Source organism: Chenopodium quinoa, unplaced genomic scaffold (genome assembly GCF_001683475.1).
Source record: "Chenopodium quinoa cultivar QQ74 unplaced genomic scaffold, ASM168347v1, whole genome shotgun sequence".
Lineage (NCBI taxonomy): Eukaryota > Viridiplantae > Streptophyta > Magnoliopsida > Caryophyllales > Amaranthaceae > Chenopodium > Chenopodium quinoa.
The window spans coordinates 2,721,825-2,730,947 of NW_018744304.1; positions in this window are offsets into that span (position 1 = coordinate 2,721,825).

The following is a 9,123-nucleotide window of genomic DNA, read 5'->3' on the forward strand; positions in this document are numbered from 1 at the left end:
TACTAATTAATAATCCCAAACGCAATACTATTTACAAACAAAATTAATTTAAAAAGTGTCATAATTATAAACAATAGTAATCAATAATGTAGTTAACAAGTTCAAATATAAATGATATTTACATGTTAAATGTGATGAAGGACGCTAACATGTCTCGAACTTCATTAAGTTCTTTGCTCGTCAACGGACATCCCTTTTGTACCTTGCAAAACTTGGAATAAACAAAAAGTATGTTAAAATTAATTATTGTAGGTTATGCATGTAAAAATGCAATTTAAGTGTTTTAGGGTTCATTTTCATCCAAATTGGCCCAAGTAAGGCTTGTTTGACTACTAGGATGCCTATTTCCTACATTTCTTGTCAAATGAACTCATTCTTTCTCATAACATGTCATTAGTACTTTATTATAGGCGGCTAAGGCTTGAAATCACAAGAAATAAGCAATTTAAGTGTTTTAGGGTTCATTTTCATCCAAATTGGCCCAAGTAAGGCCTGTTTGACTACTAGGATGCCTATTTCCTACATTTCTTGTCAAATGAACTCATTCCTTCTCATAACATGTCATTAGTACTTTGTTATAGGCGGCTAAGGCTTGAAATCACAAGAAATAAGCAATTTAAGTGTTTTAGGGTTCATTTTCATCCAAATTGGCCCAAGTAAGGCCTGTTTGACTAATAGGATGCCTATTTCCTACATTTCTTGTCAAATGAACTCATTCTTTCTCATAACATGTCATTACTACTTAGTTATAGGCGCCTAGGGCTTGAAATCACATGAAATGAGCAATTCATGTGTTTTAAGGTTCATTTTCATTACTGTTTCCTACATTTCTTGTCAAATGAACTCATTCTTGTCAAATCACATGTTAAGAGCAAATAAACTAAGTCAATGGCATACCTCATCAAGCTGTAGTGTGTCTATACAACGACTCACTATATCAAACATGAATCTCATCACGTATAGGCCACAATCAACTCCGTTATCTTGTTGTGCGCACTAGCATTGGAACAAAGTACATGAATCAAACATGTATATATAGCAAATTAGTAACTTTTTACGCATTGTTTATTACGAAAATCACAAGATCATGTGGCATTACCATCGGTTATTTCCATGTGGGACCTTGAGGAGCTCGACAATTTATCTTCTTCATAACACTATAGAAAAGTAAAGTCAAATTTGATTAGTATGACTAATAAATGAGTTAGGTAATGATAATCAACACTAGGTAGCTTTATTTACTTTTGCAATATGGACTTCACGAGGAGCTTTTTTGGATGAGGCAATTGAGCTGAATCAAAAAGGAAGATTGTGTTACTGGAAACACAAATCACCAGCAGGGTCCAATGCAAACTACATAAATTCATAATAGACAAACAAATCAATTATTAGCCATGTACAGCATATAATCAGGGGAAAAAAATGAATTTGACATGATTAGACGTACTCCTCATAACATGGGGCCAATATGAACTTGTCTCCCGCACGCACTGATTCCTTGATACTCCGTTCAACATAGTACAACACGTCAGGGTGGTTGCCTAATATTCTAGTAGTGGAGATCTGCTCGGGGCATAACCACCCAACTTGACACGGAGAATCAATGTCCCGTAAGTGCTCCTATAGTGCTCTGCATGCATGATAATAGAATATTAATGGAAATATAAACGATAATCACCACTAATTTGAATAACATACTTTGAGCGGCAGTGAATTACCTCATGAATGTTTGAATGAGGGAAATGTTAAGCATTGATCCACTTAGAAATTCCTTCACGTCTTCTTTGCTGAGCCATGCAATTGCATCGTCATCATAGTGGAACAATGCCTTAGGTAGTGCAACTTGAACGGGAGGGTCACTAGGCAACATAGCAACACGGTTGTGTAGATAAGTTAAATCTTTAGACAGCGATTGAAGGACCGTGTCTGCAACAAGTGGAGTAGCTTGCATAGCTGAACCTCTCGAAGAGTTCTTCTTGGACGTTTTTTCACTCGCTGACCGTTGTTCACTCCTCTTCTTTGGCACCAATTGATCAATGCTTGTAGGCTGCTCCACCCTCCTTCTCTTTGAAATTTGGCTTTTCTTCGAAATCTGATAAAGCAAATCACGCAATTGGTTAGAAAATAAATCCATCCAACTCTTGGGAAGACAACCAGGCATAGAGTAAAGAGTGAACCCAAAATCTTACCTCGTTGATCAACCTTAACCAATCACATGGCCATTGCACGAAGCTACCTTTCGCTTCCCAGAGTGTAGTAATCTCATCCTCCTCTATGGGCACCGGTACTCGGATGTACTCGAACCCCGCAACCACATAATTGATCCCGACCGAGTAATGTTGTGGCCTAAGCGCTCGCGAATGGACCGTACCACTGGTCGGTTGTGCACTAGCATACGCAACCAACTGCAAAGGTCCACTATCTGATAGCCTCGGGTGTAGAAGTGCACAACGGGTCTCTTCCTGCAGTAATTTGGAAGAAGAAATTAACACTTTCAAAGCGATTATAAACAACGCCCACACCGAAAACAAAACCGAAAACAAAATCGAAAACAAAACCGATTTTATGATTATGCTAAGGTATCATAAGGATTTGTTTTTAAGTTGTTAATGATGTATTTTGGTTGAGTTTTAAGCATGTAACAACCTCTAATAAAGGAACCATAGCTGCTGTAAAAACAGCCTCTGTGCAGTGTGTTTTTGCTGTACTTTTGCCTTGCTTTTGGGTGAATTTGTTGTGCAATATGCTCACAGCAACACAGCAACAGCTCACAGCAGACACATCTCACAGCAAGAGCTCATTACAGACACAACAGTAGGCAGAAACAACAACACAGCAACAGCTCACAGCATAGAAACAATGCATAACACAGCAACAGCTCACAGCACAGAAACAGCAGTAACGAAGCTCACAGCAGGCACAGTACAACAGGCAGCAACACATCACACGGCAGGCAGCAACACACCTCAAAAACAGCAACACAACAACAGCTTACAGTAGAGAAACAACAGCTAAAAGGAATGGTGTCCTTCCAACAAGTGTATTATTCCGGTAAAGGGTTCAGAATTATTACAGAGCTAATTCTTCAGTAAGGTCAAGTGATCGGAATGCCTAGGTGGAGGCCGCTTCCGATCAGTAATATCAGGGTACAATTGATATTACAGCTTAATCTTAACTGAACCCTTCGGGTCGAACCCAATCGAATCTCCGATCCGAGACGTCGAATTAAACCAAAAGGATTTAATGAGTCGACAGAGTTTTACGAATACAGACGTCGGAAATCGAGCCTAGGGCGTCGATACAGAGCGTCGAAAATCACAAGCAACAAGTATGAGCGTAGCCGTAGCTAGGCTAGGCTAGCTCATGGCATGCCTAGGTGCACCATGTGTGTGCTAGGCGCACCATGGTGTACTAGGAACCATCGCAGCCTAGGCGCACCCTGGCAGCCCATCGCATGCTAGCGTGGGTGCCTAGGTGCACATGGCAGCTATCGCAAGCCACACAGGCACCAAGCAGCCCATAGCAGCTAGCAAGCATGCTAGTGTGGTGCCTGGGTGCATGTGGAGCCCTATCGCAGCGCAAAGGCCTTGCTAGGCACCATTGCAAGGCTTGGCACCACGCACAAGCACCATCGCAATGCCAGGGGCATGCGTGTGTGTGCGTGTGTGCCTCGCAGCCTCGCACACTAGCCTCGCACAGCAGCCGCACTGATGCGTGTGGGTTGGTGGTTGTGCGTGCAATGGCTGGCTGGGTGCTAGGCAGCAGCACCACGCATGCATGTGCGTGTGCGTGTGTTCATGCCTCGCACCTTAGCACAAGCAGTGCTAGGCACTGGCTAGTGCGAGTGTGTGCTTGATGCGTGTGGCAATACGTGAGGTGCAGCGATGGACGCGAGCATGTGCGTGGTGCGTGGTGCATGGCGCATGGCTGGTGCGTGATGCGAAGCATGTGCGACCAGCCAGTGCATAGCATGCGAGGCCAGCGCCAGCGATGCCCAGCTAGCACTGACTGTGCTAGCGATGCGATGCGAGAGGGAGATGCGTGGTGCGATAGGCAGTGCCAGGCTGCCAGCAGTAGCAGCGCCTAGCACTGGCCAGCACCAACGCCTAGCATGGCCTAGCACCAGGAATGCGAGACAGCTGGGCAGCACCATGCTAGCTGGCTGGGCTGGCCAGCGCCATGCTAGCTGGCAGCAGCCCAACATGCCCATTGAGGTGGCGGTTTAGGTGAAGGGGTGGGGACCAATCTTGGGCAAGGCCTTGAGGAGCAAGGCAATGGTCCCCCCCACCCATTCATGGTCCTCACCTAACCTTCTCTCTCTATTTGACACTTGTTGCATTGTGATTAGTTTTGTTTAATAATTTATTTTAGAAATAAATTAATTAGCAAAAATGAATTCTCCCACATTGGTGGAGGATGAAAAATCAAGGGATCATTTCCCTATAAATACCAAGCTTGGTATTGGGATTTGGAACAACCTTGACTGAAATTAAAAAGGCAACTCTAGAAAAGAGTAAACCTTTGATTCGTAAAACTCAGAGTTATTTTGTCCGGGTCTTGACTAACCTTCAAGACTTAGCGCTCTGGTCGGGTCGAGGGTACGATCCGTCGGAGATCTCGTCTTTTCGGGATTTTGAAGTAAGAGCTCCTTGGGAGCGAAGCACGCGTCAAAGGTATAATTCTTGTCCTTAATCTTGTTTGATTAAGTTTATGCTTGTTTAATTGCTTTAATTAAGGGGCGGGTCTTGGTGGGTTTCCTTCCGCGTAGTGTCGGGTCACTACGAAATCCTACAGCGGTATCGGAGCCACGCTCCTTTTAATTTTTGCATATATTGTTTAATTAAGGTGTTTTCAAAGAATTTAATTTTCTGGTTCATGTTCATCTAATTAGATTAGATGCTCGTTTTAATTATTTTTTAAAACTCGATTTTATTATCGATTTGGCTGTCGAACCCAGATTTTGGCTTAAAAATAGTGATTTTTGGGTGGAAACGATATTCTGGAACTGTTTCAGTTCTTTTAGGGTTGTCCAGAAGCCAAATTCGAACTAGAAACCCATTTTTTCTGGGGTTTTTTCGTTTTTCAACGAAAATTTTAATTCTTTTTAAGCCTTGATTAATGCAAGCATTACAAGGTTAGATTAAATGCACATTTGCATCACTAATCTACTGGTTTTAAAATATCCTTGAGCATAATAATGGAGTGTTTATTAGTGCTTAAGTTGATATACCAACTTATCACATAAACTTGTTTTTCATAATTTTGCAAATAAATTGCAATAAGGTGTGAAAACTTGTTGTGATTATGTTATTTTAAGTTCCCAAGTAATGTTAAAGTTCTAATCTTTAAGTGTTTAAATGATTGGAACCCTAACCCTAAATTCCATGTTGAACAAAGTTTGGATTTTTTCATGTTTTGGTTGATTAAAATCCATTAAGTTCAATTACTTGTGAGTAAAATTTGATTAATCTTCATATTGGAAGATGTAATCTTGGTATTTTACACAAGTATGCAAGTTGGAAAATTTTTATCATTGGATGATTAATTTATTTTTCCAACTCCCTTTTGTCAAATTCATGATTAATTTGCATATTGGCAAGATTAATTTTGGACATAGCTCATTTTATTTTAAGCATAATGTTTGACCTATTTTGTTCAAAATTGAAGTTTTGGATAAATTTAGGCTTGTGCACCAATTAAAATAAAATTTGTTTAAGTTAGACTTAATGGTTGTTTTATTTTATTTTCCCTAAAATTAATTCTAAAATATAATTTGGAATTAATTCATGTCACACGCAAATCGGGATTAAAATCCCGAGTCATGGCACGCAAATCAAGGCAACACACCCAAGTGCCACCAAGGCTAGCCGGGCTGCCTAGCAGCCCACATGTGGCTGCCTGTGGTGCGCACAAGGGCGAGGCTTGATGCTACTATGCGCTGTGTGTGTGTGGCTGAGATGCATGGCTGGGGTGCGTGGGGTGGCTGGGCTGGCTTGCGAAGCATGCTGCTGGGCAGCAAGCATCAGCCAGCGCACTACGAGCATCATGATGCGCCTGCCCAGCAGGCCAGATGCTCGCAGGAACCAGCGTGCTAGCAGGCATGCGAAGCATGCTAGCAACCAGCTGGGCTTGAGCGCTGCTTGCTAGGCACAGCGGGCCTCAACCACACACCATGGCGCCATGCCATGGGCTGCCTAGCAGCCATGGTGCGCACCCACCAAGGGCTTTGTTGGGTGATTTTGCTTAACGTTGAGCTATGATTTTGCGATTTTTTCCCGTATTAATAATTTTAATTAATTATTTTAATGAGGCTAAAAACCTCGTTTTTCGTTTTTGCAAAATTTTGACAAATTAGGGGTTATGCCGACTTAATTAATCGGATTAATTAAGTACGGATGCGGAATTTAGTGGGAGCTTAATTAAATGCGTTAGCATTTTGTGTTTAGAAATAATGGATTAAACCACTTTGACTAGTTTTAATTAGGCGCGTTAATTGGATTAACGACCTAAGTTAGTTACTAGTTTTCCGTGTTTAATTATGTATTTAGTAAAATTGCATGGGCCGTTCACAAATAGTGAACGGGTGAATGTAAAATTGCTTTCAAAACAGATTCTTTGAAAATGGCAACTAGTGGGGCCCGACTAGGATAGAAAATACGGACTGCGTTCCGTTATATATTTTTGTAAATCTAAATACGGTCTGCGAACCGTTAAGTATTTTTGTACTATTTAGATTAATCTTAGTCGTTCTAGCTAGCTTCTTTTATTTCATTTTGGCCAAGAAGTCTCAAGACGGCGTTTCGATGAGGACGAGCCAAGATGAAGACCCATGGAAATTGAAGATTTCAAGGGGTCATGCTAGTTGCCAAATGCATCTATTTTATGCCTTATATATTGTTATTATATATGATTGCTAGATGCATGTCTAGGTTTTCTATGATGTTGCGATGATTAGTTAAGTTCACTTAAATCAACCAACATAGAAACCCTAGGTCCCTTAATAATATTGAGCTAAAATTTGCCGTTCCAAGAGCAACACTTACCGAACTAATGCGCGTACGTGATGGATTACGCCAAAGCGAGGCATCACTACTTCCATAGGAACGTAAGGTATACTAGGTATACAAGTTGTCTTGGTTAAGCTCAACGATATCAGTAAGGAGTCCTTAGATGTCGTGGCAAAAGAGATAAAATGTCAAGTATGCATTAGATGCGACATTTTATCAAACCGAGAGTAGCTTGGAGCTATTAGCAATTGAATTGCTTACCTTAAGATATTTTATGGTTAAGACAAGCCAAAGCATGTTTGACCGTTTCTTGATCTTTGGGATCTCGGAATCATTTTATTCTCGCCCATAAGGGACATTCTTAAATGCATGGATAAAATGTTCAATAAGTGTGAACAAGTGCATGAACGCTTTAAATTTCAACTTATTGATGCATGAATGGTTTTTCACTTCAAATTCTTTCAATTGTAGAAATCATGTTTGCAAGTAACTCAAACAACAACCAATTCTCTTTGCGCTCAATTCTCGACAAGGAGAAGTTGAGCGGGACAAACTTCCTTGATTGGCAAAGAAATCTCCGCATTGTACTAATGCAGGAGCAAAAGGAATACGTCCTTGATGAGGAAATGCCCGACGCTCCCAATGAGGAGGTCACTCAGGCTGCCCTTAACCGATGGCATAGTGCCAATCGGGATGTCAAATGCATCATGTTGGCCACAATGTCTCCGGATCTTCAAAAGACTTTCTTTGAAAAGGAGACATCCTTTGAGATCATTTCTGAGCTTCAGAATATGTTCCAAGAGCAGGCCCGAACTGAAAGGGTCGAAACCCACAAGCAGATCCTTGAGAGCAAACTCAAGAAAGGAGAGCCAGTCAGCCCGCATGTTCTCAAAATGATTGGATTATTTGAAAACATGGAAAGGCTTGATGCTGGGTATTCAACTGTAATGGCAATTGACATCATTCTCCACTCCCTTCACAAAGGCTATGATTAGTTCAAGATGAACTATAATATGCATAGTATGGAGAAAACCCTCACCGAGCTTCATGGTATGTTGAAGCAAGCCGAGCAAACCCTCAAGGATGAGGGCAAGCATGACATGCTCATGGTGAGGAAGGGCAAGCCGTTCAAACGTGCGGGCAAAAAGAAGAGCTTTAAAGGGAATAAGAAGAAATTCCCGCCTAAGTCAAAGTTTGCCAAAGGCAACAAGGACAAGAAGGCAGCTTCTTCTAAGTCTGATTCCGAATGTTTCTACTGCAAGAAGAAGGGACATTGGAAAAGGAACTGCCTCAAATTCAAGGAAGATAAGAAGAACGACAACGTTGCTTCTTCATCAGGTATTTTCGTTATAGACTTAAACTTCGCTAGCAAAACATCATGGGTATTAGATACCGGATGTGGCTCACACCTTTGTTCCAATGCTCAGGGACTAAGGATAAGTAGGAGGCTAGAGAAGGGAGAGGTCGAGCTTCGGGTCGGCAACGGAGCAAGGATGTCTGCCGTCTCCGTTGGAACTCTCAGTTTGTCTTTTCCCACTGGGCTTGTTCTAGAACTTGAAAATTGTTATCATGTTCCTAGAGTGACCAAAAACATTATTTCAATATCGGCGTTGGACGCCAAAGGATTCGAATTTCGAATCAAAAACAATAGTTGTTTTATATATTTTGATAATGTTTTATATGGAAAGGCACATTCAGAAAATGGTCTTTATGTGCTGTCACTAGACAAACATGTCTATAACATCGAAAATACTGCCAAAAGGGCTAAGACCATCGAGTCGAATCAAACCTACTTGTGGCATTGTCGTCTTGGCCACATTAACATCAAACGCATCAAGAAACTTCTTCAAGAAGGTGTTCTTGACTCATTTGACTTAGAGTCATTTGAAAATTGCAAAGGATGCTTATTAGGCAAGATGATCAAACAACCATTCTCCAAGTTGGGAGAAAGGGCAAGTGACTTATTAGGTCTAATACACACGGATGTATGTGGACCTATGAGCACACCCGCAAGGCAAGGTTATCGATATTTCATCACCTTCACCGACGATTATAGTAGATATGGCTATATATACTTAATGTCAAATAAATTTGAATCCTTTGAAAAGTTCAAAGA